Source organism: Silurus aristotelis (genome assembly GCF_946808225.1).
Source record: "Silurus aristotelis genome assembly, chromosome: 15".
Lineage (NCBI taxonomy): Eukaryota > Metazoa > Chordata > Actinopteri > Siluriformes > Siluridae > Silurus > Silurus aristotelis.
This window is the reverse complement of record NC_139588.1, coordinates 25,587,322-25,596,332: the sequence shown is the minus strand read 5'-3', so window position 1 is coordinate 25,596,332 and position 9,011 is coordinate 25,587,322. Positions and strand designations below refer to the sequence as shown.

Genomic DNA, 9,011 nt, shown 5'->3' with positions numbered 1-9,011 from the left:
ACACACACACACACACACACACACACAAGTGTAAGTAATTAACAGATCATCATGATGGTGGTGTTTTGTGTTGATCTCTGATTTCTTTTATTTGTTCCTTGTTTAAAATGTTTCTGCAGTGACGTCACATTGCCTGCAGGGTCGCTGTTTCATCACTGCTCTAAAATCTACTCACCGTCTATATGATTAAGATCAGCTCTTTAATCAGCCAATCACGTGACAGCAGCGAGTGAGTGAGTGATGAACAAGTGAGTAAATGAATGAATGAAAAAGAGAGAGTGAATGAATGAAAAAGAGAGAGTGAATGAATAAAGTGGATGAGTAAGTGGATGAAATTAATGATGAGTGAGTGATTAGTGTGTAAACGAGTGTGTAAATGTTTGTGACGAATACGTGTGAATGTGTGCTATTGAATGAGTGAGTGAAAGTGAACGTAAGTGAGTGATGAATGAGTGAGAGTGTGAGTGAATGATGAATGAGTGATTGGATTAGTGTGACTGTAAAAGAATGTTAGTGAATGAGTGATGAATGAGTGAGTTATGAGTTAGTGATAAATGAATGGGTAAATAATTGAATGATTAATAAGTTAAGAATAAGTGAGTGATTGAATAAGTGAATTCAATTCAATTCAATTCATTTTTATTTGTATAGCGCTTTTAACAATGAACATTGTCTCAAAGCAGCTTTACACAGATAATGCGGTGATTAAAAATGAATATGTTCTTTATGAGTAAGTTTGTCCCTGATGAGCAAGCCGGTGGCGACTGGCGACTGTGGCAAGGAAAAACTCCCCGAGATGGCATAAGGAAGAAACCTTGAGAGGAACCAGACTCAAGAGGGAACCCATCCTCATCTGGGTTACACCGAATGTCCATTTGTGGCGGGTATACAATGTTGCGGGGTGCAGTGATGATGGTCAAAAGCGAAGTGTATTTCTGAGTCAGTGTAGGAGACTGTTGACATCAACTACAGTCCAATCCATCCTCAAAGCTTCCGTTCTTACTCCGGAATTTCATGGAACCACCCAAGGCGTTGATGACAAACCTTCCCCAGCTGCACAGGAACAGTGGTCACTGGAGCCTCAGGAGCATGTTTAACTCGACAACCTTAGATGAATCGACTGGGATGACTAGCAGTTCTGTTTTGCTGGGGTTGAGTTTTAGTTGATAAACTCATCCACAAAGATATGTCTGTCAAGCATGCTGAGATCCGAGTAGCAGTATCATTCATTCATACTGTTCCGCAGTTATGGAACAGCCTTCCTATCAGTGTTCGGGACTTAGACACAGTCTCAGTGTTTAAGTCGAGGTTGAAAACATATTTATTCAGTCAAGCCTTTAATCAGTAGATTTTTTTCTCAGGTAAAGGCTCAGATCTGGAGGGAACATTGATATAGAGTGTTTGGTGAACTGGGATATTTGTATGCTGTCGTCCCCTCACATTCACGCGTTCACTCAGGTTTGTTGATGGTGGTGTGGTGGGTCGTCTCTTATCCCAGAGATCCCTCATGTCTGTGTTGCCTTCTGGTTCTCCCTTTTAGTTATGCTGCTATAGCGAGTCTTGCCAGAGTCCAAACTGCACAGTGACTTTAACTCTCATGCAACAATAGGTACACTTAATAATCCATATCCTTCTCTTCCTGTCACCCTCTTCTCTCTCTTTCTCTCTCTCTCTCTCTCTCTCTCTCTCTCTCTCGGTCGAGTTAAACATGCTCCTGAGGCTCCAGTGACCACTGTTCCTGCCCCTCTCCCCCCCGTGGATCTTCCCACTTCATCCAGGCCTGCCTGGATTGGATGTCAACAGTCTCCTACACTGATGTCAACAGTCTCCTACACTGACTCAGAAATACACTTCGCTTTTGATCATCATCACTGCACCCCGCAACATTGTATACCCGCCACAAATGGACATTCGGTGTAACCCAGATGAGGATGGGTTCCCTCTTGAGTCTGGTTCCTCTCAAGGTTTCTTCCTTATGCCATCTCGGGGAGTTTTTCCTTGCCACAGTCGCCAGTCGCCACCGGCTTGCTCATCAGGGACAAACTTACTCATAAAGAACATATTCATTTTTAATCACCGCATTATCTGTGTAAAGCTGCTCTGAGACAATGTTCATTGTTAAAAGCGCTATACAAATAAAAATGAATTGAATTGAATTAATAATTGAAAGTGAATGAGTGATTGAATGAGTGTGTGATGAATAATTGAGAGTGAATGAGTAATGAATGATTGAGAGTGAATGAGTGATGAAAAATTGAGAGTGAATGAGTGATGAATGAGTGTGTGATGAATAACTGAGAATAAATGAGTGATGAAAAATTAAGAATGAATGCTAAATAATTGAGAGTGAATGAGTGATTGAATGAGTGTGTGATTAATAATTAAGAATGAATGAGTGATGAATAATTGAGAATAAATGAGTGATTGAATGAGTGATGAAAAATTGAGAGTGAATGAGTGATGAAAAATTGAGAGTGAATAAGTGATGAGAGTGTGTGATGAATAATTAAGAGTAAATGAGTGATGAATGAGTGTGTGATGAAAAATTGAGAGTGAATGAGTGATGAATGAGTGTGTGATGAAAAATTGAGAGTGAATGAGTGATGAATGAGTGTGTGATGAATAATTAAGAGTGAATGAGTGATGAATGAGTGTGTGATGAAAAACTGAGAGTGAATGAGTGATGAATGAGTGTGTGAACGAAGTGTTTATAGAAAGATCAGATTATAAATCTCACATGACTGTTTACAGCCTGAACTACAATAGAGAGTTTCATTGAAGTCATTACACACTGTATGTATGTATGTGTGTGTGTGTGTGTGTGTGTGTGTGTGTGTGTGTGTGTGTGTGTAAGAAACACCACAGACAGGAAAGAACACTAAAGACACTTTTGGATATTAAATGTTTATAATCTGTACAAAAACATCAGACAACACACAGGTTACTACATCTATTTCTCCTTTATCATCTTCATCACCGTCACCGTCTTCATCACACTGAGCATGTGCTTTTATAGTAAACACTTACCTGTTATTCACACAGCTATACACACACACACACACACACACACACACACACACACACACACACACACACACACACACGTCGATGTTAGCTGTTAGATGCTCCTGTAATTGTAGTTTGTAATTAAAGGCAGGATTTGATGATAAATGATGAACAGTTGTGACATCATAACGAATGGATGAGTAAAGACGAGTAAATGCTCTTTAGCTCCACCTCCTGAGCTGGAAGCATGATGTTCTGAACTGTTGCCATGGAGCTGTAAAACATGACATTTCAGGCTCCGCCCCTTTACCATCACCTGGGATCAGCTGTCCTCATGCTGGCGCTCTAAAACAGGAAGTCACTGTTATTTTCACATCAGTCAGTAATGTTTATCATCGGCCACGCCCACATCTTTCCTGCACAGGAAATAGTCAACAGTAAACATGTTCAGAGTAAACAACAACAACAACAACAACAACAACACAGGGGCCTGGAGGGACCTGAGACCTTCTACAGAGTGCTGCCAAAACGTTACCTCTATTTATCCTGAAATCTCTCTCTCTCTCTCTCTTACACAGATCAGGTTTTCTTCATGGAAGGTGGAGTGTGTAGACACAAGTGAACCTCAGCTACCTGGCTGTCAGTACAGACGTTCTTCATATGGTCTTAGTGAAAATTGAAGCTGTTTTGATTTAATAATGAACATGGTCTCAGAGCAGCTTTACACAGATAATGTGGAGATAAACATGAAGATGTTGTTTATAAGTGTAAGTTTGTCCCTGATGAACAAGTCGGTGGAGACTGTGGTGAAGGAAAAACTCCCTGAGATGCAGAAGGAAGAAACCTTGAGAGGAACCAGACTCAAGGGGGAACCTCATCCTCATCTGGGTTCCACTGAAAGTCCATTTATTACAGATAAACGATGTTGAGGTGCAGTGATGGAGATCAGAGCAAACTGTAGTCCTGAGTCAGTGTAGCAGACTGTTGATATTAACTACAGTCCAAATCCTCAAAGCTCCTGATCTTACTCCAGAATTTCATGGATCTCAGCTGCACAGAGTCGCCTCCAATCAAAGAGAACATCATCCAGAGGCCGACTCAAAGTTTTTCCTTCACCACAGTCACCACTGGGTCACTCAGGGGGAAAAACGTATATAGACTCTAAACTTCTACAATCCAACTTTATAACCTCGTTATCTCTGTGAAGCTGCTTTGGGAAAAAGTCAGCTGTTACAAACACAAACAAATCAAACTGAAGTGACTGAAATCAGGAACAGGATCTCCATCACCACACACACACAGGTCCATCTGACCTCCATTTATCCTAACATCTCTTAACTGTCACTACTTCTCTCCATCCACAGCAATGCAATGAAGCTAAAGTGAAGAGAGGTGAGAAGCTCTTTCACTCAGATGATGGAGTTGTGATGGAAGTACTGATCACCAGTGAAAATTACAAAACCTTGAGGAGTGAAAGTTCTGCTGCTGGACCACAGTCATGTATCTGCAGCATATAGTGTTGTGTGCTGAGTAATGGAGCAGGTCCTGGAAAAACATCTTCCACCACCACAAACAAGCTACAAAGGAAAGAACAAAAATAACTTTACATGACAATCAGCATACCTAATCATCTCTCTGTTCCTCTCTCTCTCACCTGAACCCACTCGCTGCTGCTGCTGCTGAAGAGGATCCACAGGTTCAGCATGAAGATGCATGAGATTGCTGTTGATGATGAACACTTGGTAACCATGACGACAGCTTTGGGCTGTAATTAATATGAACAGTTCTACACTCGAGTCTCCATCAGTGAGCAGAAGATCTCTTCACCACAAAAAAAGTTCTTCAATTAATCATGTAGATTCTCCATGTAAGCTGCTTTAGAAGCAAAATGTAAGTGAATAAAGACTGGGTGGGTTCATGAGAGATCTGGCGCCCTCTGTGGTTAAAACGTATCATTACACAAACGCGGCAGATAAAGTGTGTAACATCATAATATACTGCATGATCACACACACATCACATATTCCTCATAAACACCCCAAAACTCGCAGTCACAACTACACACCTACACAGACTTTACACACCTTTGAAACCACATTCAGGTCTGCACTAATCGTGCGGTTGATGGTGAAGCAGGAGTTTCTGAGTGCAGCTCCGTATCAACACTCTCGTTTAAAACTGCTTTTAGAGGACGTACCTGAGATGTATATTTTATTTTATTTCAATCGTGAGTTAGGTGGAACGCATCAACAAGCTTCAAATATTATTTATTTACTGCGACAAGAAGTGAAACATTGCATTCTCACATCCTTCATGAGTCAAAATCAGGGCATGATGGAAGGGGGCGGGGCTTTCAGGGGGGCAGCTAGGTACAAACCTGTCAGTCTGTCGGTGTTCATTTCAGGAATAAAAAGTTCAAATGAATAACTCTGATGTTAATCTATAAGGCCACTCTCGATATCGAGATCATGAACGAGTTCACACACACACACACACACACACACACACACACACACACACACACACACACACACACACACACACACACACACACACACAGCCATGAGACAGGTGAAACCAGTCACATTTCTAACAGGGTTAATCTAGAAATCTGTGCAAGGGACTCAAACACCATCCTCCAGAATGGTGAATACAAAAGCTTCTCTTACAGAGGATTAAAAATGCTTTCGAGTCTTGCTGCTAACAGTGCTAATGGTCAGCTTCAGGAGACTGAACAGCAGAAGACAGCAGAACCTGATGTCCTTATGGGTCAGGTTCTCAGAGCCAGCAATGAGCAGCAGTCATGGAGATATTCAACCTCTCCCTCGAACAGTCAGTACCCAGCCCAATCTACTTCAACCAGTCAATCATCAATCCCTGTCTCAAAGGCATCTCAATACCTATCGTGCAGGAGCCCTGACCTCAGCTGTGACCAAGTGTGTGTGTGTGTGTATATATATATGGACACCATGTCCTCCAGACTAAAGAGGAGAGGGATCATCTGGCTTGTTATCAGCACTGAGCAGCTTGTACATTTGGAAAAGCTCCATTAATGCTGAATGCTATACAGGTTTTAAAGCAACAGATACTTCCATCCAGAAAACATCTTTTTCAGGGAAGGACTTGTTTGAGCAGGACAATGCTAACTGATAATGCATAACTTCGTAGTAGTAGAGTTCGGGTGCTGAACTGTATGTCTGCAGTCTAGACCTCTCGCCATTTGGCGGCGGTGTGGCATCGCCTGCGGCGGACGGACGGAGGAGGGGGAATCGGAAGCAATGCGCGAGAAAACAGAAGCGCGGAAAGCGAGCGGGTGCTAATGCTAGGCTAAAAGCTAACCCTAGCCGGCCCGCTCTACCATCACTACTGCTGGCAAATGTCTGCTCCCTGGACAATAAACTAGACTACATCAGACTCCAACAAGCTACTCGGCGTGAGTACAGACACTGCTGCGTTTTTGTGTTTACGGAGACGTGGCTGAGCGACAGAGTTCCGGACGCCGCCATCCAGCTGGACGGGCTAGCCGTGTTTCGTGCCAACAGGAATACAGGAATGCAGCTCTGTGCGGTAAGACTCGCGGCAGCGGTCTGTGTGTTTACATCAACACGGAATGGTGTAAGAACTCTGTACTTGTTTCTACCTACTGCTCATCGCTGCTGGAGTTTATTGTTGTGAGATGTAGACCTTTTTATTTACCCCGGGAATTCACCACCGCTATTGTGCTCGGAGTGTACATACCACCTAATATATACATACCACCTAATGCTAAGGAAGCGCTCAGTGTGCTCTACGGGACCATTAGCGGACTTCAAAACTCACACCCTGACGGATTGTTTATAGTCGCCGGAGATTTTAATCACGCAAATCTCAGGACTGTGCTCCCTAAATTTTATCAGAATGTGGACTTTGCAACCAGAGGAGAAAACACGCTGGATGTTGTTTACACAAACATCCGGGGCGCATACCGGGCGAAGCTGCAACCAACGGTGATTTCATCAACTTGGAGGAATACACGTTAACAGTGACCAGCTACATCGGCAAGTGCATTGATGACGTGACTATCTCCAAGACCATCACTACACGCTCCAACCAGAAGCCGTGGATGACCGCCAAGGTGCGTGCGCTGCTAAAAACAAGAGACTCTACCTTCAGAGCAGGGGACAGGGCGGCCTTGAAAACAGCAAGGGCCAAACTGTCCCGTGCCATCAGAGAGGCGAAGCGCGCACACGCCAAGAGAATCCACGGCCACTTCCAGGACAGCGGAGACACCCGGCGCATGTGGCAGGGCATCCAGGCGATCACGAATTACAAGACCACAATACCTGCTTGTGACCGTGACGCCTCCCTCCCAGATGCGCTGAACGACTTCTACGCCCGCTTCGAGGTGCAGAACAACATGGTGGCGAGGAAGACCATCCCTCCTCCCAGTGACCAGGTGCTCTGTCTAACCACAGCTGAAGTGAGGAAAACTCTATGCAGAGTTAACCCACGGAAGTCTGCTGGACCAGACAACATTCCTGGCAGAGTGCTCAGGGAATGTGCACAACAGCTAGCAGATGTCCTCACTGACATCTTCAACATCTCCCTGAGCAGCGCCACTGTTCCTACGTGCCTCAAGACGATGACCATCATTCCTGTGCCGAAAAAGGCTTCTGTCTCCTGCCTCAATGACTATCGTCCCGTTGCACTTACACCCATCATGATGAAGTGCTTCGAGAGGCTCGTCATGAGGCACATAAAGACCCAGCTTCCACCCGCACTGGACCCCATGCAGTTCACATATCATCCAAACCGCTCCACGGACGATGCTATCTCTACAACCCTTCATCTGGCCCTCACCCATCTGGATAACAAGGACTCTTATGTAAGGATGCTGTTCATAGACTTCAGTTCAGCATTCAACACAATCATTCCTCAGCACCTGATCGAAAAGCTGAGCCTACTGGGCCTGAACACCTCCGTCTGCAACTGGATCCTGGACTTCCTGACTGGAAGACCTCAGTCAGTCCAGATCGGAAACAGCATCTCCAGCACCACCACACTGAGCACTGGGGCCCCCCAGGGCTGTGTGCTCAGTCCACTGCTGTTCACTCTGCTGACTCATGACTGTGCACCAATGCACAGCTCGAATCACATCATCAAGTTTGCCGATGACACGACCGTGGTGGGTCTAATCAGCAAGAACGACGAGTCAGCATACAGAGAGGAGGTGCAACGGTTAACAGCCTGGTGTGGAGCCAACAACCTGTCTCTAAACGTCGACAAAACTAAAGAGATGGTTGTTGACTTCAGGAGAACACAGAGTGACCATTCTCCACTGATCATCGCTGGATCCTCAGTGGAGATCGTCAAGAGCACCAAATTCCTTGGTGTTCATCTGGCGGACAAGCTCACCTGGTCACTTAACACCAGCTCCATCACCAAGAAAGCCCAGCAGCGTCTCTACTTCCTGAGAAGGCTGAGGAAAGCTCATCTCCCTCCCCCCATCCTGACCATGTTCTACAGAGGGACCATCGAGAGCATCTTGAGCAGCTGCATTACTGCCTGGTTTGGGAACTGCACCGTCTCGGATCGCAAGACCCTACAGAGGATAGTGAGAACAGCTGAGAAGATCATCGGAATCTCTCTCCCCTCTATCATGGACATTTACACCACACGCTGCATCCGCAAAGCCAATAGCATTGTGGACGACCACACACACCCGTCACACACACTTTTCACACTCCTACCATCAGGGAAACGGTTCCGAAGCATTCGGGCCGCCACATCCAGACTGTGCAACAGTTTTTTCCCGCAAGCCATCAGGCTCCTCAACAAAGAACTGAACTGAACTCTCTCTCACACACACACACACACACACACACACACACACGTGTGACTGATCTGTACAAACCGGACTCAACACCCATCATACACTTCGTTCACCCAGGTTTCAATACCAATCACACTTCACTATCGCAAAATGTTTACATGCCGTCTGTTGCTGATTCCGGGACTTGTTATTT

At 44.8% G+C, this 9,011-nt stretch overlaps 1 long non-coding RNA gene across 1 annotated transcript; it reads right to left on the bottom strand.

The window, feature by feature from the left end:
* Window positions 1–2,888: 2,888 nt before the first annotated feature.
* Window positions 2,889–6,223, bottom strand: LOC310738000. The gene is made up of 2 exons (XR_014536944.1): window positions 3,081–6,223; window positions 2,889–3,042 (listed from the first exon to the last, which is right to left on the bottom strand). It is a non-coding gene; the product is annotated as an uncharacterized lncRNA (long non-coding RNA).
* Between the last annotated feature and the right edge of the window lie 2,788 nt (window positions 6,224–9,011).